Raw genomic sequence first — 25,724 nt, forward strand, 5'->3', positions numbered from 1 at the left:
TGGAGGAGGGAAATCCTAAGGAACCTCCTATGCCAAGCCTTGATTTAACCATTGGTGATTATAGAGGAAGAGAGTTGGACCTTGTAATGAAACAAGTCAGCCAAGAATTCATTTATGATGATAATTTTATTAAATCTAGAGCTTTCTAAGAGTTTTCTTAGAGAAAAAACATTGGATTGTTTGAAGAAAGGTGCAATAAATTGAAAATAGAGCATCCAGAGATGGAGTAAGTAGATATATAGAGCCAAATAAAGGAAGATATGGTGTAATTTAAAAGCATAACCCCTGAAGAAGGAAGGAAAATGATAAAATCATCTGGGGTTCTGTTGCTGCCTAATTGGGTCATTATAGATGCAATGATTTTTAATTCTATTACAAAGAAAATGAGTATAGAGGAGAAAGGGAAGAAAGAAATGAAAGGTGCCAAGTTTAGTGAAGACCATGTTGCACTAGTAATATGGTCAATGAGAAAAGGATCTAGGACTAGTTCTTCCTAGCCTAATGACACCGGCCTAATAGGTAACTTGGTTGTGAGAAGAGTGGAGGAGACTACTAGTGTAGAGGCAATAGAGTTAGGTGTTGGATCAACCAATTTCACCTTAGCCTCAATTCAAAGAGACCAAAGGAAAATGATGGAATTATAAGATAAGTATGGGAAAGTTCTAGCTACCTACAATAAAGAAGTTAAAAAAAGGATTGAATTAGAAAATAAAGTAATGGGACACCAAGGGCAGCCTAGTAGGCCCAAAATTACTTATCCCTATCCACCAATGGAGCATTTTAAATCCAATCCTCATATTGAGATTCCAAATACACCATAGAGGCCTTAGTATTACACTGTAGAGGATTTTGAAGAAGAAAAGGCTAAACTATGGGCATTGCATGTAGAGTTAGAGATTCAATATGAGGATAGGCTAAGGGAAGTTATCATGTATTTAGTTAATAAAATTGATTGTCCTACTTTCCATGAGAAACTAACTAATGTAATAAATACATGGGAGGAGCTATAAGAAAATGATGATGCCTTGAAGCCAATTGTCAATAAATGGAGTAAAAGGAATAGGTAAGCTACTCGTTTATGTTGTTTTGTTATTAGTTTATTATATGAGCGTATAGAGAAAAATTATATTTGATCAATGATATATTAGAATTTGATGATTAGAGAGTTGTATTGAAAAGAAGGATCATAAGTTATCTTGACAAGTATTAGAGTGTTAGCTTTGAACTATTTCCACATGCTATAGATGAAAGGAATAAGTTGAAAAATGAGAAGGAATGGGCCCAAGAATTGAATGATCTATTGTGCCTTTGAATGAATAAGGTCATAAATAAAAAGGGAAATGCATGGTGGGCAGCCACAACTAAAAAATTTGTAAAAGTTTAGTTATTCTTTGATTCTTTAAGGTAAGATTTTGTTGAGATTGACAAAATTGGAGAGTATGTGATAAAGAAGCAACATGATATTCTACACATTGATTGGCCAGATGACACACTTTTTGATAAGGTGAAACTGATGATGATGAAATGGAACAAGATGAAGTTCAAATAATTGAAACATAAATAAAATTAGAAGATGACAAGGAAAAGAAACCAACTGTAGTTACTAGAGTAGAGCTCCAAAGTGATGACTTGACAATAGGACAACTAATGGTGACTATCGATCTGTTAGGACAAGAGGACACATATGGAATATCTCAAGTCTAGCTCAACCTGCAAGTACCAAAATGAGGCCCAACACATGTAAAACTAGTAATCACACACTCCAACGATGAAAAATAGTAGCAAGGCTAATCATAACATCTTCTTGGCAACAAAGGATGTAACAAAAAGTTGGCCCCACTAAAGAATATTCATGATGAAAGACTTTCTATTGCACAAATATTTATTTTGAATGATCGTGGCAATATAAATATCTTTTTTTATCTTAAATACAACTATCAATTTATCTATGCCTAAAGCTTGTTGCATCTCACATTATATAAGTGAGATTCAAGCGCTACAGAAAGGTTCTGAGTCATTGTGCAATTCTTAGTTTTTACTAAGCTTTGTTCGGTCTAGTTCTTGATGCAAACTTTATGATGTATTTTCTTTGTCAAAATTTGAGAATACATTGATGTTACAAGATCATAGTGTCTTATTTGAGTTGTTCTTGAGTTCTACTCCAATTTTTATATAATTTTCAAACAAAATTAATAAAAAGATTAGTTATCTCCACATCTTTCCTTTGTAAATCTTGTCTCCATTTTGTTACCTGGTTATCTTGAGATTGCATGAGCAAAGCTTGTTCAATTGAATGTAATTAGGATAAATTGTATATAATTTCACTATTGCTTTTAATTCAATAAATTAGGTAAATGCTTCAGTGAATATGATAAGATCTCCAAATAATATAAAGCATATATGTATGAATGAGTTTCAGTGAGGTTTGCTAATAACATTGATTGTAATGCAATCAATTAAGTCAAGAAATTGGATGGATTCTAAAGCTTAATGGATGAGGCATTGATCAACTAAGTTTAGCATATGATTAGAGAAACCATGAATAAGAATCAAACTTAAAATCTAATCAATTTTACTTTATTGTTTGAAGAATATCAATGCTAGTCAACACTTGTTTACATTTGATTTATAAGTCTTAGTTAGCTACTATTACCTAGAATTATCTATAGATCTAAGAATAAATTGTGACCAATATACTATAAGGGGATGATTATTGTTGTAAATTTTGAATGAATGAATTATAAATGTAATATCAAGTTGTGATTTTTTATTCCTCGAGTGCACCTACCTCGATTTTGTAGAGCCAAAAGAGTAGAAAATATTTCCAAGTTTTGTTGAGGTTGGATCTAGATCTAAAGAACATATAGCTATTTATAGGAAATAGCTAATCCTTAGGTTATTTTGTTTTTCATCATATTAGTAATAAGTACTTTGTTTCTTAGTAGTGTAAAAACACCAACACCCATATCAGGTTTCCTCAAGCTAGGAATACCTCTTACTCTTCATTGTTTGCTTATCTTAACTAGATTATCAAAGTATACATGACATAATATTTTGTTCCATAACCAACTTTCTTCTACTTGAGCAATAAAACATGAAATTTCATTGAGATCAAGATAGAATAGGTTACCTATTGTTTGTTTTCCAGATCCAACTAGATTTCCTTTTCCATGCAGTAGTTTGGCCTTTCCATCCATGAATTCTACCTTAAATCCAATGTTATTCAGCTATGCCACATTTAGTAGATTATGCTTTGGTCCTTCAACCCAATAATAATTTTCACATATAAGTTCATTGATTAATGAAATACATCCTTTTCCTTTTATACAACAAGTTTCATTGTTTCCAGATCTTACACTACCACCATCATAATATTCCATGTGCTCAAACTTTATTTTATCTCCAGTCATATGATGTGAGCAACCACTATCAATAATACATGTATTATTTTTTCTAATATGAGAGATAAGTGTCATCTCATCTATTTCATCTTTAGATTCATCTTCCATAGCAATATATACCATTTCATCTTTACTATTATCAGAATATTTAGCCATAAAATAAGATTTCTTACCTTTTTCCTTGTAGTCCTTGTATTTTTTGAATTCCTTCTTGCCTTTATGCTTATTTCTTTTCTTTTCATCCTTTTTTTCTCTATTTGGGCACCTAGGAACAATGTGACCAACTTCTTCACAAGAAAAAAATTAGAGGAATTTTACCTTTGTACTTTCCTCTGCCTTTGGAATATTTCCTTGCAAGTAGGGCTTCAACAACTTCAAGATCACTACCAAAACTTTCTTCTATTTCTCCTTCACTCCCTGATTGGTTGGCCTTTGATTGCTTACTCCTTTTCTTGAGTGAGAGTTTGGCTTCAAATGTAGACCCAATATCTTTGGAACTAGGAACATAGTTATCATAGTTATATAACTCAAAACCTATCAATTTTCCAACTAGAGCATCTAAAGTTATTTTTTTACTTGGATCACATCTCATCTCTTGAATAGAAGACACTATAATTGATAAATAGGAAGAAGGGTTCTAAGTACCTTACTTACAACTATTTTTTCATCAATGTCTCCTCTAGATGCTTTCATTGTGCTCACACTTGCTTTGATTCTTTCCACATATTTGGCAATGTTTTCATCTTCTCCCATTTTTATCTAATCAAAACAACCTCTAAGAATTTCTACTTGATCTCTTCTTACATTGTCATATCCTCCATAAATGTCTTTCAGTTTGATCCACTTTTCACGAGTTGTTTTGTAGTCATTTGCTTCATCAAATTCAACATAACTAAGAGTAGATGCAATATCAAGCAACATGATGTTATGATTTTTCTTTTTGACAATGTCTTCAACTAATAATGTTCCAAAAGGAGTCTTGTATTTAGTATCAAGATACTTACAACCTAAATTGCTAATAGTTGCTAGATGTAATCTCATAAGTCCTTTCCATGTTGCAAAGTTGTCTTAGTTCAACTTGGAAATCTCTCTTTTATAAGACATCCTAATCTTTAGCTTAGGTCCTTGAAACCTTCATTCCAAGAACCAAAACCTTTGATACCAATTTTTGGAAATATATGAAGAGTAATTGAGAGGGGAGGGGTGAATCAATTACTACAAAAATAACTCTAAGAAAACTTAACTCTGTTGATGCTTGGTAGACACACTGAAAATGTTGTAACTCAGTAAGTACTAAGAATGCTCAAAAAACACTTAACATGAAAATTTTAAGATGTTATCTAAGATTACTTAATATGTTAACTTAGTTGCAAACACATAAAATAAATAGCATGAACACATTTGACACCAAGATTTAATGTGGAATTCCAATTTGGGAAAAACACCAATTGCAACTAGTTACTATTTATCACTCTTCTAAGGTGAGCCCCATTATGAGCCAACCCTATTAAAGGTTACAAAACACACTGTTAGCTATGACCCTATTAGAGGATTCAATCACCCTATTTGGAGTGGCCTTGTTAGAGGTCTTTAGACACTTCAATAGAAATGCCACCTTATTAAAGGATTTATAAATAACTATTAAACTAATTCTGTTAAGAGATTTAGATCACAACTACAATGGTTAGAGAGTAACAATGACATGACCTAATTTTGATCCAATTGAATTACTAATTACACATCTCAATTCTATCTTGTATACTTGATCCTTCTTTATTGAAGATATCTTTTCAACTTCACAAGGATATTTTTCTTATCCTTTTAATTGACTTCCTCTTAGCATCATCAAATCTTCAATTATCTTCCATGCATTCATTCTTCACACACTTCTCTCACACTCTAACCCTTGGCTTTACCTTTTATTTATATCTTCCATATTGTCAAGTTAGCTAGAATACAACTTGGAATAATTAATATTCATTGTCTCAGTCAGCTGGAACCAATCAAATAAATCAATTGAACTTAATATGCCAAAATATGAAAGTCCTTCACTAGCCAACCTTGCTTGGTAGACATTAACTCTAAATTTTTTTTCTTGTGTTAACCAAGTGAAGTCAATCAACACTGCATTCTCATAAAGTTCATTTGGTAACCTGGTCAGCTTAGTTAGCACTAGTTCCATCCAAAATTTCCTTCATTAACTAGGTGAGCTTAGTTAACACTCATCTTCCACAAACTTTCCTTTGGCATCCAAGTGAAACTGTCTTCTGAACTAAACAAACTTTGGAATGCTTGGTAGGCATAGAAAACTATCATCAATGCCTAAGTGAGCTCAGCAATTAATGACTAATAATGATATGAAATTTTGTGTAACACCAAAGAAAATACACAATTAATCAATTGTTTCAAAAAAAAAAACACACTCCAAGTCTCTCAAATCAACCCTTCTACAAGAACTCATGAACTTGTTTGTTAATCTCTTCACTTTTTGTTGGTGTCATTCTGTGTTTTACATTGTTTGGAAAATTGGCTCAAAAATCAAATTGATCTGGTGATTGATCTTCCTCACTAGGGGCAATCCATCAGCTACATTATCTGACACAATATCAAGAAAATCTCCCAACAAATCTACAACTTTTGTAGGTACTTCCTCAACTTTTTCTTTACCAAGTTTTGGGATTACTAACAATAGTCCACCAAGATAACTAAGATAACTAATCGGGGGGGGTGTTGTAAATCAGTTATCCAACATTAAAACATTTAACTTCTTTAAATAGACTTAACCATTTAACCAAAGTAAACATCAACCATAATAAGATGCACACAGACAATTACACTAGATATGTTGACTAGGGAAAACCCTGGTGGGAATGATGCCCACAAGATGATGTACTAATATAAATATTCTTTGTTAGAGGATGGACACTATTAGGAGTCTATTACAACATTTAGTACATATGAGTCCCTGACTTTGAATCCCTATTAGGAGATTCCAACATTATTAGGAGTTGTAGTACAATGTATGCATTAAGAGCCCACTGCCCAAACATGCAATTTCAACTACAAGAAGAGCTCATTGCTCAAACATGTAATTTACTATTATCTTATTCTTTCCTTTATTTTTTCAACCAAGACAATCATTGTTAGACCTTGTAGACTAGGTCATGAACCTTAGATCCAAATATCAAACGTTGGATCACTTAACAAAACCTAAAAAATGAAGTTTCCTTCACTTTCACTCTGCTTTGCTCAACTTCACATTCCACTCTTACTAATTCTTATAATCACTTCTCCATATCTTTTCTATCTCTCATGATAAAGGAAAATTTCCTTCCTTTATACTGAGTCCATAAAAAAATTTCCCTAGTTGGCTATTAGACCTTCTCAATTAATCATTATAGGACCACATTAAGAACATGTTACACATAGCGATAACATTAATCTTTCGACTTGAAACATGAATATATTTCTATAAAAGTATTATCATGATGAGAAAAATTAGTCACTTCATCATCAAAATGTATTCTTTGCATCCTCAACCTCGATTCTTAGAATAACAACTTTGCTAAGATATATAACAAGTTTACTAGAACATGCCTCCATAAACTCTATCTTAGAACAGACATCACCAAAACTTACATAACTTCTTCTAGAATTATCATTTCTTCTTTTGATGTTAATTTCATATACTAGATATACTAGATACTCAAAAGTATCTTCCATAAGCTTGGATATATAGAATAATCAATTAGCCATTCATACCAACTTGATCTTTCTATTGTTCTTCTATCAGATACCACACAAAACTGCTATGTTGACATCAATGAAAAACTTAGTCATGAATGTGACATATCATCATAGTAACATATCTACAATACTCCTTCATAGAAATATCATTAGCATTCATGCTTCCAATAATCTCTCCCTTTGGCATTGATGTCAACATAGATGAAAAACATCTAGTTCCTATATGCATGAAAATGTAGCCTCTATTAACAGACACGCTTCAACATGATCTTTATATGCAGATTCATCCTCGAACAAACATGAGATTTTTCACCCAAGAATAGTCTAGTAAGGAAACTTGTTTCCTTCTATCTAAAGGGATTTTTCTTATTAGATATCCTCATATTCAAGGTGTAAGCAACCAGACCCTCTAAGAACGAAGGATTTGAATGCAATTAATCTAAATGAATGTGCAAAGTAATCTAGAATGATTATGCAACTAATTTAGGAACTTGTAAAAGAAACTATATTAAATGTATGCATATTAAGAGCTAAATGAAATTAAGCTAAGAATGTAAAGATATGAAGATGTATATGAGTATGAAATGCATCAACAATTCGATATCAATTCAAATCAACCTCCATAATGAGGAATTATGAGTTCCTTAAGTAGAATCCATAGAATCTATCAACGAGTGAGATCAACTCAAATTGGCAGTCAGGATTGAAGCAAAGATTCAGTTAAGATGGAAACTTCCTTGTGTAGGTGAAGTGAACTGTTTCTGATCTAAGTATGATGAGCAGTCAACTGAACTTTCCATGAGCGATAAAATAAGTTAACAAGATTGATTCTAATTTTGAGAAGTAGTTTACTCAAAGTTTCCATTTAGAACTAAAGAGGAGATTTAGGAAGAATATTTAATTTAATAAAATGAGATATGCTCTCATAAATGCATTTTTCATTTAATTGAATAATCACATTCAATTAATTAAAGTGAGCATAAATATTAAATTAAATATTTTTAATTTCTTAGTACATTAGCCTTAGGATATAATTTAATTTAATTAAAGTATAAATACTTAAAATTAAATTAAATCATAATCAGTAGGTTTAATGTGACTAATTTGAGTCAATACTTTAGGAATTAATGAATAGCATGATTAATGCAAATTTAGGGTTTTCTGCATTTGACAATTAAGTCAAGTAGCGAGAATCAGAATAAGAAATGCCTAGTGAAATAGTACTTAGAATTGATGAAAATAGACCAAAATTGGTATCATGGTAGTGAGCCAATTTTGGGCTATTAAATTTTGCCCCTCTTTGAATAAATGTGCGAGTAGCATGTTCAATTCAAAAAAAATTAGAAAGCATGATGTGAGGATCAAGAAATGAGTTTGGCTCCAAAATTGATGATATGTAGACCAATTGATAAGCTTTTAAGGACCATCTCTAGAATAGAGCTTAATCCCAAGGAATCCAAGAAAGATACCTAGATACCCAAAATTGATAAGCATTTTAAAGGTTTCCTTCATAACAATGTTTAACCTTTAAGGATCTAAACATAACGTCTAGATACTCGAGATTGATAGCATTTAAAAGATCATCTCTAGAATGGGGCTTAATCTTTAATGATCCAAATAGAACACCTAGATACCTAAGAATGATAAGCATTTAAAAAATTGTCTCCAGAATGGAGCTTAACCTTTAGGATCCAGATAGAATACCTAGATACCTGAGACTGATAAGCATTTAAAAGATTGTCTCCATAATGGAGCTTAACCTTTAAGGATCTAGATAGAAAACCTAGATACCTGAAATTGATAAGAATTTAAAATATTGTCTCCAAAATAGAGCTTAACCCTTAAGAATCTAGATAGAACACCTAGATACCAGAGTATGATCCAATGATGAGTTTGTTGGTCTTTTAAAACTACTGAACAACAAAATGTTCAATACCAGAATGATAATACTCACACAACCTAAGGATAAACTAATTCCCATAATTAGCTGTATGAGTAACCCATTTGGACCCAACTTCAACAAAACCAAAAGTTGGTTTCCTACTCTTTTGGCTCTGCTAAATCAAGGTGGGTATACCTAGGGATAATTCTAATGCAAATGTGTATTAAATTATCTTAGTTTCATTCTGATTCTCATCTATTACCCTCACATACATACATAGCTCACATCAATTCTTCAATGCTCTCAAACTTATACGCATCCCTTATCAGCAAATTTGGTCATAATTCTCCTAAAATTTACAAATATTCATGGAAATAACAGCTACCTAAGACCTAGGAATTAGATATAAATGAGTTGAGACCAGCATTTATAATTCTTGAACATGATTGAAAATAATTTTGATTTAATAAAATTATTTGATATGTAGTAACAGAACTCATCCTTGTTTACTTCTGATTTATAAGACCAGTGCCTTATCCATTGGGCAAGAAATTGACTATTGGCGGGAGATCTAATTCAAATAACTTGTATAAGAATTAATAAAATGTAATCACCTATCTCCATTCTTATGCAATATCCATTTTATGAACTCATAAACCCTACTAATTTACTGAAGCATTTATATAATTGCTTAAATTAAAAGCAACAATAAAACCAGCATACAACCCATCCAGACTGCATTCAACCGAATAAACCTTATTTAAATGACTTCAAAGTAAACAAACCCATAAACTGGAGATAGAAATTGATGACACAGACATATTATAAATACCCTTTTGTATTATCCTTTTCATATGAATAATACAATAACCAATAGAAAACCAATTGAATGCCCAGAATAGATTTCCATTTTTTGTCATTTCAATTTGCTTATCAAAAAGTACAATGGGAGAAAACTCAAAACCTCTACATACTATTGGATCGACTATAATGTACTTTTCTTGAAAAACAAAATTTGCACAAGTTCCAAACCCTCACAATGCCTTGAAAACTCATTTATATAGGCATGAGTTGCAACAAGAAAAGGGTAATTGTGATTGATAGGTGTCCTTCAAAAGAGACTTACATTCACCTGTCATAAAAGGATAAAACAACAGATAGCAGAAAGACAAAGACATCAAAAATTCTTTTATGGGTCCTTTTCTGTTATACTTTCAATTGTTGAAACAAGAGTTTATGATATGATTTCTTTTTACTCTTCATCCTCGGAGTAAGTTTCCATTAAGTTAGAAAGTGATGAGTCACCTTTAGTCGCATGTTGTTGTTCTTTGTCCTCAGGATCCTCCTTGTTTTCATCATCATCTGCAGGGGTGGCAGTTACCTCAGCATCATCATCTACTTCATCACCCTATTGTGCCTACTCTTCTGACACAAATTGATCCTTCCACTCATTAAAAATAGCATGATCTAGCCAATCAAAACTCATGACTTCTCTTCGCATAGTTATTAAAGAAGTTGTAGTTGCCTTAATATCAACAAAATCTTTTCTAATAGTTTTGTAAAACAACTATATTTTCACCAACTCCTCATTTGTTGTTGCCCACAACAAATAGCCTATTTCATTAACAAGTTTATCTATTCTTTCACAAAAACCTCGTCCAACTCTTTCTTACATTCTCCTTCTACTCAGAAATTCTTGAGATCTTTGTTCACATAAGGTGGGATTAAGAAGACCTTCTATGACATATTCTATTTTTTTCTTACAAACGAATCTCACTTCTTGTTAATGCATAGGGTGGTATCACCTTCTTCATTCAAATTCACACCGTAGATTTTTGAAAAATCCTACAATCTTGGGACATAAAAAGAAAATGACTTAAGCTCCATTTGACAAGTTGGCAGTTAAACCACTAAAAACCTGCCATGTGTATCTTTCCTTCCTTATTGGCGCTTCAAAATGGACACTACTAAATTCTGAGGACACATGTCACTTAGGTGCTATCTCACTATACATAAAGAGTGAGTGCCTTGCCATAGTGAGATAGCACCGATCATTGATCGTAAATTGATCATGTGGATGATAGTTGATGCATTATTTTAGAAAAGCATGGTGGGCCCTTTGTCGCTATGTCGCTATCATAACTTTCGAGAAAATCCCATTGGCAACATAGCACCTACCACTGATTTAAGATCAATCTGAAGATCATAATTTCTCATATATTTTGTGAATAGGGTGTGGGTCCAATTGATGATGATGTGAGAAAACCCTACACTGCTGGCACAAATAAAATCATATTATAATCTCAGTTATATTACCATGCTGCTTGGGTCCCATTGGATTTTATTTCCCAATTGGGCGCTATGTTGCTATGGTTAACTTCTGAGCAACTTCCATTGGCGACATAGTGCCTACCACAGGATCTTCCACGTGTTGCAATCTCTTTGTTCTATCTACAATCTTGCCACATCATCACCTACTCTGGAGTGTCACATCATCGCCTTGTTACTACTTGACTGCCACTTGTCCTTTTTCTAATTGGTTGAGGACACGTTAAGCGAGACCCACCTGTCTTCCCACACACTTTGTTGAATTTCAAAGTTTTTTGACAGGGCGCTATTTCACTAACAGTGAGTTACATAGATTTATCAATAGTGGCATAGCGCCTTCCAATGACTTCTCAAGATTTTGAGGCAAGCAAGATAAAGGCAAGCGAGGTCATGATGACCCTCATCAATGCTTCTGACAAAGTAGTAAAACTGCACATCCACTGTGCCATTTCAAAATTTCATGGTTACCGAAAAACCTCAAAAAAGACTACCACTTGTATTTCTCATGAAGGCACCATGTCGCTAACAATGAAGCTTTCAAATTTCTTGATAGTGACATAGCACCCATGACATTATTGCTCCCAACCTAGCACACCTATCACCTATCACCAATGAGTGCGCTCCATTTCACTTAATACTCTCTAGCGTGGCATGACTCCATGTATTTCTTAAGGTCTAGTCCTAGTCCCACCATGCCTACTTGCTCGGATTATTTAAACATCGAGCAGCTTGATAATGTGGGAAAGCACAATCCGCCGATCTTGCTTTAATCAACGATGATTAGAATATTGCAATGACTGTGCACTTATTCAATTGAACAGACCAATGAAATGCTTCCTCTTCATTCCATGTCATCTGACAACTACCACAAAGGACACACTATTATTACCTTTCTGCAAAAGGAAGGCCCATGATGTCACCATTGCCATGTGTTGTGTGCACATTTCCCCACATTATTTAAAGACCTCACAACTTGATAATGCGAGAATGCAGTAACCATAGATCTAAAAAAGATCCACAATTGATGAATATTGATCATAAAGTAAAGTTTTCATTAATTTGAACAACCAATGACAGCGCAGGAAAATAAAATGTGCACAGGGTACTGACAAATCTGCAAAAAGTGTCCTGACCAATTCTCACATACAAGACCTTTTGCGGTGCACTGAATCTCAAAAATCATCAGGGGCTATGTGTCACAAATGCATTTTCCCATATTATTTAAAACTCTCGCAACTTCATAATGTGGGAATGTGGGAACCCTTGATCTTGAGAAAATCAACGGTGTTGAAAAAGATTTCAACTTGGCATCCTTTTACAATTGAAGCACATAAAAGGTTTATCATAAGTATTAAAAGGTATTCTGATGCAAACAAATCTTTAGGATAAAATGCCCCTCAAAAATAATTGAAAAAATACCTTTTTAAAATTTTGAAAACTAGGGCAACACAAAACAAAGGTATAAGGGTTTATCACACACTTAGGGCTTTTTAATGGATGAACTAGAGACAAACCTTGAGAATTTAAAAGGATAACACAACACATGAAATAGAGAAAAATTAGGGTAATCTAAAGAATTTTTAGAATTACATGGAAGGAAACCCTAATCTGCTAAATTCAAGGACTTAAATGATTTTCACCGAAATATCAAGACTTTTCTATACTGTGAAAAATTAAACCAACAGTGGCTCTATCTGGGGATGCATGCCACCTGCGGACATGGAAAAATTTTAGATCTCTAGGAGAAGTAGACCACACACATGAATAGAAAAAGCTCTCATGAATAGCTTTATTGGAAATTGGGAAACTACTCTTAACTATGTACAAGAGATGGCCCTAGGCCACCGAAAAGTTTTAGAAATTTTTACCTCTATCATATACCTTATTTTCATTCACATTCTCCTAAGGAAAACTGAAACTCTCATTCTTCCTTTTCTTACCAAACACATCATTATTCACAATTAGTTTATTAGGTAAAACAAAACTACTATCATCATCTTCATAGTGCATATAAAAATCAGACATACTTTCTTCATCTTGCTTACTATGAAAATATGAATCAGCGTGATCATAATAACTGACATCAAACTGAAAATGAAATTGATCACTACTAATTGAGTCATGGATTCCTTGAACTAGAAACACAAAAGCTTGATATTCTACTTCATTGAAAAAGTTACATGAATCTGATGGTAACTCACCTTGTGCCTCCATATATGAAGAGTATGGAAAGTCTGATTTCTCCTCACTTGTAACATCAGTACACCATACATTAGGCTGAATATATGCTGCATTTTCTTCATATTCCAACAAGTGATTAGATCCCAAATCATAAGAATTACCATGAAATTGTGTGCCTAGAATGTACTGATCTGTATCAAATTCTTTCTCAAATAGCTCACTAGGATAAACCGTTTAATTACTATTTCTCTTATCACATGAGCTATTTGAACTTATCTTAGCCTTATGAAAACATGAAAACATTGAATCAGCAACAACTCTTATCTCTCTATTTCCATTCTCATCATAGAAGTCGTGATGTGCACTGACATACAAATTACTATCACATACACCCCCCAAACCTGACATAGCACATTCTGAAACTACATCTTTCTCAACATCATACTTAGGGAAAATGACTTCACCACATGAATTTTTATAACATGTCAAAACACAAGCATCCTTAGATTGGTTAGCATACCTTTCAAAATCATGAGCCAAAAAATTAGAAATCTCATCAACACTTAGTAAGATTTCGTCCCTAGCTTGTTATCCTTGGCTTAGATAATTAACCAGACATCTTGAAAAATTTGTAACAACAGACTTGTTAGTAATACATTCTAAAAAATCAGAAATTTGATCACCACATAATTCTTCTTCCTGAGACAACACCTCAAGAATCGACATTTCAACAAAAAAACATTCATCATTAGAAGAAATATTATCATTACTGCTACATTGTTCTTCTTCTGTATACTCATCATCATAAGAAGATGAACTGACATTATGCATATTATCAAACTACTAATTACTATCCTCTGATTCATAAAACTGAGACTCTTCATTTTCTATATTGTATTGAACAGACTCACTACATTCACTAACATTAAACTGAATATCCCTTAACTCACATTCAAATTCTATGATAATATCATGAAATTTAATAATCTTTTGGAACCTTGCCTCCTCTGGCCAATCAACCAAATGCGGTGTAAAAATTTCTAAGAGAAACATTGGCCATGAAGACTTCTCTGGTCTACAGGACTCATGAAGATTCATGACTATGGATTTGAACTTAATGTAAATTTGCAATCCATCAAGACCCTTAACATCACCAATTCTACTTCTTAATATGACAACCAGATTATCATGATCTTCTCTTTCTAATCTAGCAATCTCCGCATGAAGATTTTCTAATTCATATTGATATCCAGACTCAGAATCCATTTTATAAACTTTTAAAACTCCTACCTCTTTTTCTTAGTGCTGAAACCACTAGATGGAGGCAACCATTTCGTTCATTCAATTTTCATGAGAAACAAATATGTGAAAATTGAAATACCTTTATGTGTTGCTGTATAAAACCTTTGATATGCTGACTGCCAGAGGTGCAAACATGGAAACCTTCACACGACTGATCGAATCCTTTGTAGAGTCACCACCTCCTTGAAGAGGAAAATGAAATCACAACAGTGATTCACCTTTGAAATCAATTATATCATTAGATACAAGCAACCACATAAACTTTTTCAAGAATTTGAAACTTCCTTTCCAAGAATTTACCAAAAGCTTCAGATTTGCCCATACAATTGAAAGTCCTTCAAAATTTTGCAATGAAATCAACTAGGAACAACTAGTATAGAGATTTGAGAGTCACCACTCACACTTTGTGAGAAATAAAACATAATTTGTCACTTGAAAAATTTGAACTAGACCTTCAATGTAAGAAAAACCTACAGATCATTAACACCTTGAAAATCAAATACACTTTATAAATCATTTCCTGACTCTAAAATTTTCTCAACAACACTTGGAAAGATTGAACTGATTGAAGATAGACTTATAATAGTCACAGAACACAATTTTCATCCAGTTTCACAACATACTACTATTCATGAATAAAGCTCAATTGGGGAACATGAAACTTCAGCAACGAAATAAGAAACACCTCTTGCTATATATATACTATATCCAATCTATTTCATGCCAGAGATTTTGGTTCTTTCTAAATGCAACTCCCCAGCAGAGTTGCCATTTTGTTGGTGACTTGGATGGGCAAAACCACACTAAAAATAGGATTGAAATTTTCAATAAACACTAGAGACTCTTGTCCTTTCAACAAAATGGATTGCCATCTTATATCCCTAGTGGAGTCACCATTTTGTTGGTGTTTTAAAAATACTGAACAACAAAATGTTCAATACCAAAATGATAACACTCACACAACCTAAGGATCAACTAATTCCCATAATCAGCTGTACGAGTAACCCATTTGGACCCAACTTCAACGAAACCAAAAGTTGGTTTCCTACTCTTTTGGCTCTACTAAACAAAGGCAGGTATATCTAGGGATAATTCTGATGCAAATGTATATTAAATTATCTTATTTTCATTTTGATTCTCATCTATTACCCTCACATACATACACAGCACACATCAATTCTTCAATTCTCTCAAACCTATACGCATCCCCTATCAGTAGATCTATTCATAATTCTCCTAAAATTTACAAATATTCCTAGAAATAATAGCTACCTAAGACTCAAGAATTAGATATAAATGAGTTGAGACCAGCATTTATAATTCTTGAAGAGGATTGAAAATAATTTTGATTTTATAAAATGATTTGATATGCACCAGTAAAACTCATCCTTGTTTACTTTTGATTTATAAGACTAGTGCCTTATCTATTGGACAAGAAATTGACTATTGGCGGGAGATCTAATTCAAATAACTTGTATAGGAATTAATCAACTACAATCACCTTTCTCCATTCTTATGCAATATCTCTTTTATGAACTCATAAACCCTACTGATTTACTGAAGCAGTTATATAATTGCTTGAACTAAAAGCAACAATAAAACTAGCATACAACTCATCCAGACTGCATTCAGCCAAATAAACCTTATTTAAATGACTTCAAAGTAAACAAACCCATAAACTAGAGATAGAAATTGATGACACAGACATAGTGTAAATACCCCTTTGTATTATCCTTTTCACATGACTAATACAATAACCAATAGAAAACCAATTGAATTCCCAGAATAGATTGCCATTTTTGTCATTTCAATTTGCTTATCAGAAAGTACAATGGGAGAAAACTCAAAAGCTCTGCATACTATTGGACCAACTATAGTGTACTTTCCTTGAAAAACAAAATTTGCACAAGTTTCAGACCCTCAAAATGTCTTGAAAAATCATTTATATAGGCATAAATTCAGCTAGCAAAGGGCAATTCTGATTGACAGGTGTCCTTCAAAAGAGACTTACATTCACCTGTCATAAAAGGATAAAACTGCAGATAGCAGAAAGACAAATACATCAAAAATTCTTTTATGGGTCCTTTTCTGTTATACTTTGAATTGTTGAAGCAAGAGTTTATGATATGATTTCTTCTTACTCTTCATCCTCGGAGTAAGTTTCCATTAAGTTAGAAAGTGATGAGTCACCTTCAGTCACCTATTGTTGTTCTTTGTCTTGAGGATCCTCCTTGTTTTCATCATCATCTGCAGGGGTGGCAGTTACCTCAACATCATCATTTGCCTCGTCACCCTATTGTGCTTGCTCTTTTGACACAAATTGATCCTTCCACTCATTAAAAACAACATCATCTAGCCAATCAAAACTCACGATTTTTCTTTGCACAGTTATTAAAGAAGTTGTAGTTGCCTTAATATCAACTAAATATTTTCTAACAGTTTTGTAAAACAACTGTATTTTCACCAACTTCTCATTTGTTGTTGCCCACAAAAAATAGCCTATTTCATTTACAACTTTATTTATTCTTTCACAAAAATCTCGTCCAACTCTTTCTTACATTCTTCTTTTGCTCAGAAATGCTTGAGATCTTTTTTCACATAAGGTGGGTTTAAGAAGACCTTCTATGATATATTCTATTTTTTTCTCACAAATGAATCTTTCACTTCTCGTTAATGCACAGGGTGGCATCACCTTTTTGATTCAAATTCACACCGTAGATTTTAAAAAAATCGTACGATCCTGGGACATAAAGAAAAAATGACTCACGCTCCATTTGACAAGTTGGTAGTCAAACCAATGAAAACCTGCCATGTGTATCTTTCCTTTCCTATTGGCGCTTCGAAATGGACCCTACTAAATTTTGAGGACACATGTCACTTAGGCGCTATCTCCCTATACATAAAGAGTGAGCACCTTGCCATAGCAAGATAGCGCCTGTCATTGATCCTAATTTGATCATGCAGATGACATTTGATGTATTATTTTAGAAAAGCATGGTGGGCCCTTTTTTTCTATGTCACTATCATCACTTTCGAGCAACTCCCATTGGTGAAATAGCACCTGCGACTGATTTAAGATCAATCTGATGATCATAATTTCTCATATATTTTGTGAATAGGGCATTGGTCCAATTATTGATGATGTGAGAAAACCCTACACTACTGGCACAAATAAAATCATATTATAATCTTAGTTATATTACCATGCTGCTTGGGTCCCATCGGATTTTATTTTCCAGCAGGGTGCTATGTCACTATGGTTGACTTCTAAGAAACTCCCATTGGCGACATAGCACCTACCATAAGATCTTCCACATGTTTCAATCTCTTTGTTCTATCTGCAATCTTGCCACATCATCACCTACTCCAGAGTGCCACACCACTTCCTTGTCACTACTTTACTACCACTTGTCATTTTTCTAATTAGTTGAGGACACGTTAAGCAGGACCCACCTGTCTTCTCACACACTTCGCCAGATTTCAAATTTTTCCAGCAGGGCGCTATGTTGCTAATGGTGAGTTACATAGATTTGTCGATAGCAACATAGTGGCTTTCGATGACTTCTCAAGATTTTGGGGCTGGCAAGATAAAGGCAAGCGAGGTCATTATGACCCTCATCAATGCTTCTAACAAAGTAGTAAAACCGCATGTCTACTATGCCGCTTGGGAATTTCATGGTTGTTAGAAAACCTCAAAAAAGACTTCCGCTTATATTTCCCATGAAGGCACCGTGTCGCTAATGGTAGAGCTTACAAATTTCCTAATAGTGACATAACACCCATGACATCATTGCTCCCAACTTGGCACACCTGTCACCTATCACCAATGAACGTACTCCATTTCACTAAATACTCTCAAGTGTGGCATGACTCCATGTATTTCTTAAGGTCTGGTATTGGTCCCACCATGCTCGCTTGCCCACATTATTTAAACACTAAGCAGCTTGATAAAGCAGGAAAGTGCAATCCGTCAATCTTGCTTTAATCAACAGTGATCAGAATATTTCAACGACTGTGCACTTATTCAATTGAACAGATCAATGAAATGCTTTCTCTTCATTCCATGTCATCTGACAACTACCATGAAGGACACATTGTTATTACCTTTCTGCAAAAGCCACACGTCGTGTTCCCATTTCCCCACATTATTTGAAGACCTCACAACTTGATAATGCGGGAACGTGGTAACCGTAGATCTAAACAAGATCCACGATTGATGAATATTGATCATAAAGTAAAGTTTTCATTAATTTGAACAACCAATGACAACACAAGAAAATAAAATGTGCATAGGCTACTGACAAATTTGCAAAAAGTGTCCTGACAAATTCTGACATACATGACCTTTTGCAGTGCACTGAATCTCAAAAATCATCAGGGGCTACATTTCACAAATGCATTTCCCTGCATTATTTAAAACTCTTACAACTTCACAATGCAGGAATGCGGGAAGCCTTGATCTTGAGAAAATCAATGGTGTTGAAAAACATTTCAACTTGGCATCCTTTTAAAATAGAATATCACAATGAAAGCACACAAAAGTTTTATCATAAGGATTAAAAGGTATTTTGATGCAAACGAATATTTAGGATAAAATGCCCCACCAAAATATTTGAAAAAATACCTTTTTAAAATTTTGAAAACTAGGGCAACACAAAACAAAGGTATAAGGGTTTATCACACACTTAGGGCTTTTTCATGGATGAACTAAGAGACAAACCCTGAGAATTTAAAAGGATAACACAACACATGAAATAGGGCATAGTTAGGGTAATATAAAGAATTTTTAGAATTACTTGGAAGGAAACTCTAATCTGCTAAATTCAAGGACTTAAATGATTTTTCACCCAAATATCAGGACTTTCCTATACTGTGAAAAATCAAACCAATAGTGGCTCTGTCTAGGGATGCATGCCCCCTGCGGACATGGCAAGATTTTAGATCTCTGGGAGAAGCATACCACACACTTGAACAACAAAAGCTCTCTTGAACAACTTTATTGAAAACTAGGAAACTACTCTTAACTATGTACAAGAGATGGCCCCAGGCCACCGAAAATTTTCAAAATTTTTTACCTCTGTCATATACCTTATTTTCATTCACATTCTCCTGAGGCAAACTGAAACTCTCATTCTTCCTTGTCTTACCCAACCCATCATTATTCACAATCAGCTCATTAGGCAAAACAAAACTACTGTCATCATCTTCATAGTGCATATATAAATTAGACATACTTTCTTCATCTTACTCACTATGAAAATGTGAATCAACGTGATCATAATAATTGACATCAGACTGAAAATGAAATTGATCACTACTAATTGAGTCATGGATTCCTTCAACTGGAAATACAAAAGCTTGATATTCTACTTCATTGAACAAGTTACATGAATTTGATGGTAACTCACCTTGTGCCTCTGTATATGAAGAGTATGGGAAGTCTGATTTCTCCTCACTTGTAACATTAGTACACCATACATTAGGCTGAATATATGCTGCATTTTATTCATATTCCAACAAGTGATTAGATCCCAAATCATAAGAATTACCATGAAATTGTGTGCCTAGAATGTACTTATCTGTATCAAATTCTTTCTCAAATAGCTCATCTAGATAAATCGTTTCATTAATATTTCTCTTATCACATGAGCTATCTAAACTTATCTAAGCCTTATGAAAATAGGAAAACATTGAATCAGCAACAACTCTTATCTCTCTATTTCCATTCTCATCATAGAAGTCATGATGTGCATTGACATACAAATTACTATCACATACATCCCCCAAACCTAACATAGCACATTCTAAAACCACATCTTTCTCAACATCATACTTAGGGAAAATGACTTCACCACATGAATTTTCATAACATGTCAAAACACAAGCATCCTTAGATTGGTTAGCATACCTTTCAAAATCGTGAGCCAAAAAATCAGAAATCTCATCAACACTTAGCAAGATTCCATCCCTAGTTTGTTCTCCTTGGCTTAGATAATTATCCAGACAGCTTGAAAAATTTGTAATAGCAAACTTGTTAGTAATACATCCTGAAAAATCAAAAATTTGATCACCATATAATTCTTCTTCCTGAGACAACACCTCAACAACCGGCATCTCAAGAAAAACACATTCATCATTAGAAGAAATATTATCATTACTGTTACATTGTTCTTCTTCTGCATACTCATCATCATAAGAGGATCAACTGACATTATACATATTATCAGACTGCTGATTACTATCCTCTGATTCATAAAACTGAGACTCTTCATTTTCTATATCGTATTGAATAGACTCATTACATTCACTAACATTAAACTCAATATCCTTTAACTCACATTCAAATTCTATGATAATATCATGAAATTTAATAATCTTTTGGAATCTTGCCTCCTCTGGCCAATCAACCAAATGTGGTGTAAATTTTTTTAAGAGAAACATTGGCCATGAAGACTTCTCTAGTCTATAGGACTCATGAAGATTCATGACTGTGGATTTGAACTTAATGTAAATTTGCAATCCATCAAGACCCTTAACATCACCAATTCTACTTCTTAATATGACAACCAGATTATCATGATCTTCTCTTTCTAATCTAGCAATCTTTGAACGAAGATTTTCTAATTCATATTGATATCCAGACTTAGAATCCATTTTATAAACTTTTAAAACTCCTACCTCTTTTTCTTATTTCTGAAACCACTGGATGGAGGAAATTATTTCGTTCATTCAATTTTCATGAGAAACAAATATGTGAAAATTGAAATACCTTTATGTGTTGCTGTATAAAACCTTTGATCTGCTGACTGGCACACGTGCAAACATGGAAACCTTTACACAACTAATCGAATTCATTGTAGAGTCACCACCTCCTTGAAGAGGAAAATGAAATCACAATAATGATTCACCTTTGAAATCAATTATATCAGCAGATACAAGCAACCACATAAACTTTGTCAAGAATTTGAAACTTCCTTTCCAAGAATTTACCAAAAGATTTAGATCTGCCCATACAACTGAAAGTCCTTCAAAATTTTGTAATGAAATCAACTAGGAACAACTAATACAGAGATTTGAGAGTCACCACTCACACTTTGTGAGAGATAGAAAATAATTTGTCACTTGAAAAATCTTAACCAGGCCTTCAATGTAAGAAAAACCTGCAGATCACTAACACCTTGAAAAGAAAATACACTTTATAAATCGTTTCTTAACTATGAAATTTTTTCAACAGCACTTGGAAAGATTGAACTGATTGAAGATAGACTTATAATAGTCATAGAACACAATTTTCATCCAGTTTCACAACATACTGCTATTCATGTATAAAGCTCAACTGGAGAACATGAAACTTTAACAAGGAAATAAGAAACACCTCTTGCTATATATATACTATATCCAATCTATTTCATGCCAGAGATTTTGGTTCTTTCTAAATGCAACTCCCCAACAGAGTCGCCATTTTGTTGGTGACTTAGATGGGAAAAACCCAACTGAAAATAGGACTGAAATTTTCAATGAACACCAGAGACTCTTGTCCTTTCAACAAAATGGATTGCCATCTCATATCCCTAGCAGGGTCACCATTTTGTTGGTGTTTTAAAACTACTAAACAACAAAATGTTCAATACCAAAATGATAACACTCACACAACCTAAGGATCAACTAATTCCCATAATCAGTTGTATGAGTAACCCATTTGGACCTAACTTTAGTGAAACCAAAAGTTGGTTTCCTACCCTTTTGGCTTTGCTAAACCAGGGTGAGTATACCTGGGGATAATTCTGATGCAACTGTGTATTAAATTATCTCAGTTTCATTCTGATTCTCATCTGTTACCCTCACATACATATACAGCTCACATCAATTCTTCAATGCTCTGAAACTTATACACATCCCTTATAAACAGATCTAGTCATAATTCTCCTAAAATTTACAAATATTCTTGGAAATAACAGCTACCTAAGACTCAGGAATTAGATATAAATGAGCTAAGACCAACATTTATAATTTTTGAACAACATTGAAAATAATTTTGATTTTATAAAATGATTTTGTATGCAGCAACAGAACTCATCCTTGTTTACTTCTGATTTATAAGACCAATGCCTTATCCATTGGGCAAGAAATTGATTATTGGCGGGAGATCTAATTCAAATAACTTGTATAAGAATTAATCAACTGTAATCACCTATCTCCATTCTTATGCAATATCCCTTTTATGAACTCATAAATTCTACTGATTTACTGAAGCATTATATAATTTCTTGAATTAAAAGCAACAATAAAACCAGCATACAACCCATCCAGACTGCATTCAGCCAAATAAACCTTATTTAAATGACCTTAAAGTAAACAAACCCATAAACTGGAGATAGAAATTGATGACATAGACATAGTGTAAATACCCCTTTGTATAATCCTTTTCATATGACTAATACAATAACCAATAGAAAACCAATTGAATGCCTAGAATAGATTTCCATTTTTGTCATTTCAATTTGCTTATCAAAAAGTACAATGGGAGCAAACTCAAAACCTCTGCATACTATTGGACCGACTATAATGTACTTTTCTTGAAAAACAAAATTTTCACAAGTTCTAGACCCTCACAACGCCTTGAAAACTCATTTATATAGGCATGAGTTGCAACAAGCAAAGGGCAATTGTGATTGACATGTGTCCTTCAAAAGAGACTTACATTCACCTGTCATAAAAGGATAAAACTGCAAATAGCAGAAAGACAAAGACATTAAAAATTATTTTATGGGTCCTTTTCTGTTATACTTTCAATTATTGAAACAAGAGTTTATGATATGATTTATTTTTACTCTTCATCCTCGGAGTAAGTTTCCATTAAATTAGAAAGTGATGAGTCACCTTTAGTTGCGTGTTGTTGTTCTTTGTCCTCAGGATCCTCCTTGTTTTTATCATCATTTACAGGGGTGGCAGTTACCTCAGCATCATCATTTGCCTCATCACCCTATTGTGCCTGCTCTTCTAACACAAATTTATCCTTCCACTCATTAAAAATAGCATCATCGGGCCAATAAAAACTCATGACTTCTCTTTGCACAGTTATTAAAGAAGTTTTAGTTGCCTTAATATCAACAAAATCTTTTCTAATAGTTTTGTAGAACAACTATATTTTCACCAACTTCTCATTTGTTGTTGCCCACAACAAATAGCCTATTTCATTAACAACTTTATTTATTCTTGCACAAAAACCTTGTCCATCTCTTTCTTACATTCTCCTTCTACTCAAAAATTCTCTAGAGCTTTGTTCACGTAAGGTGGGATTAAGAAGACCTTCTATGATATATTCTATTTTTTTCTTACAAATGAATCTTTCACTTCTCGTTAATGCACATGGTGGCATCACATTGTTCATTCAAATTCACACCATAGATTTCCTAAAAATCCTACAATCTTGGGACATAAAGCAAAAATGACTCATGCTCCATTTGACAAGTTGGCAGTCAAACCAATGGAAACCTTCTATGTGTATCTTTCCTTATTGGCCCTTCAAAATGGACCCTACTGAATTCTAAGGACACATGTCACTTAGGCACTATCTTGCTATACATAAAGAGTGAGCACCTTGCCATAGCAAGATAGTGCCTGTCATTGATCCTAATTTGATCATACAGATGACATTTGATGCATTATTTTAGAAAATCATGGTGGGCCCTTTGTCGCTATGTCGCTATCATAACTTTTGAACAACTCCCATTGGCGACATAGAACCTACCACTAATTTAAGATCAATTTGATGATCATAATTTCTCATATATTTTGTGAATAGGGCATGGGTCCAATTGTTGATGACGTGAGAAAACCCTGCACTACTGGTACAAATAAAATCATATTATAATCTCAGTTATATTACCAAGCTGCTTGGGTCCCACCAAATTTTATTTCCCAGCTGGGTGCTATGTCACTATGGTTAACTTCTGAGCAACTTCCATTGGTGACATAACAACTACCACAGGATCTTCCATGTGTTACAATCTCTTCGTTCTATCTAGAATCTTGCCACATCATCACCTACTTTAGAGTGCCACATCACCACCTTGTCACTACTTGACTGCCACTTGTCCTTTTTCTAATTGGCTAAGGACATGTTAAGTGGGACCCACTATCTTCCCACACACTTTTCTAGATTTCAAAGTTTTCTGGTAGGGTGCTATGTCACTAACTATGAGTTACATAGATTTATCAATAGTGACATAGTGCAATCCGGTTACTTTTCAAGATTTCGGGGCCAACAAGATAAAGGCAAGCGAGGTCATGGCGACCCTCATCAATGCTTCTGACAAAGCAGTAAAACCACACATCCACCGTACCACTTGGGAATTTCATGGTTGCCAAAACTTGTCAAAAAAGACTGCTACTTATATTTCCCATGAAGGTGCCATGTTGCTAACGGTAGAGCTTACAAATTTCCTAATAGCAACATAGTGCCCATGACATCATTGCTCCCAACCTGGCACACCTGTCACCTATCACCAATGAACATGCTCCATTTCACTTAATACTCTCCAGCATGGCATGAATCCATGTATTTCTTAAGGTCTAGTCCTGGTCCCACCATGCCCACTTGCCCACATTATTTAAACACCGAGCAGCTTGATAATGTGGGAAAGTGCAATCTGTCGATCTTGTTTTAATCAATAGTGATTAAAATCTTGCAACAACTGTGCACTTATTCAATTGAACAGATGAATGAAATGCTTCCTCTTCATTCCATGTCATTTAACAACTACCACGAAGGGCACACTATTATTACCTTTCTACAAAAGGTAGGCCCATGATGTCACCATTGCCACATGTCGTGTGCCCATTTCTCTGCATTATTTAAAGACCTCACAACTTGATAATGT

This window comes from Cupressus sempervirens, chromosome 2, assembly GCF_028749045.1.
Source record: "Cupressus sempervirens isolate cs-2001-9-10 chromosome 2, ASM2874904v1, whole genome shotgun sequence".
NCBI lineage: Eukaryota > Viridiplantae > Streptophyta > Pinopsida > Cupressales > Cupressaceae > Cupressus > Cupressus sempervirens.